This window comes from Seriola lalandi, unplaced genomic scaffold, assembly GCF_002814215.2.
Source record: "Seriola lalandi dorsalis isolate HSWRI2012SDOR001 ecotype SW California unplaced genomic scaffold, Sedor1 jcf7180002054630, whole genome shotgun sequence".
NCBI lineage: Eukaryota > Metazoa > Chordata > Actinopteri > Carangiformes > Carangidae > Seriola > Seriola lalandi.
Genome location: NW_019525183.1, coordinates 2399831 through 2400639, shown reverse-complemented (window position 1 = coordinate 2400639; position 809 = coordinate 2399831). Strand labels below are relative to the sequence as shown.

Sequence of the window (809 nt, the reverse complement as noted above, 5' to 3'; positions counted from 1 at the left end):
ACCCCCCCCCACCCCCTGAAAAGGAGCTCATCAAAAAGCCTCATCGAGAGAGGAGAGTGTTGAAAGCAAACCTACCCTTTTTATACCACAAACATGTCGGGAGTTGGGAACCACACTGCAGCACTGATGACACAAATATGTTTCTGTACGTGTTATAATCGTGTTTTGGCAGCAGCTTTTAAACCCTCCGAACAACCTGTTGAACTTCCTCTCTGTGCTGCAGGTCACACAAACCCCATCAGGACAAAGTACATTTACTCAAGATGTACTCAAGTACAGTTTTCTGGCTCTTGTATTTTACTTGACTTTCTCCGTTTCATGTTACTTTAGACTTTCACTTGTCTTATTTCATTCATCTATATAGATACTAGTTACCTCAGAAGTTAAGATTTTACATACAAGGCACATGATTAGCTCATAAAGTAAGATGAATTGTTATAAATTAAACCACCTGAAACTGGATGAAATGATATAATAAGCTTCATCTTCATAGTAACAAATGCTCCTTATACTCTTTGATGCATAACAAGGGCATTTTGTCCTCTTTGAGACCTTTTCTTATGATATTTAATTAGATTTTGCTCATAATACTCAAGTAAAAGTTGATGCATAACCTGTGTACTGACTTGGGTTCAACTAAATAAACCTAAGCCACAATGAGGGGCTGCTACCGGGATGCGTAATTGACGCGTCGTCATGAGGTGGCTCCATAAGATAAATCAAAACATCCGACTTGTGCTTCCGATTATGATGTATTTATTTACCGTGTAACAAAACAGCCTTTGGTCTTCACTCACATACGTTATACC

At 38.8% G+C, this 809-nt stretch overlaps 1 protein-coding gene across 1 annotated transcript in view; it reads right to left on the bottom strand.

Moving 5' to 3' along the window:
- Positions 1-809, bottom strand: part of LOC111665342 (receptor activity-modifying protein 1-like) — a 7782-nt gene that overhangs the window by 6477 nt on the left and 496 nt on the right. The window lies entirely within an intron of this gene.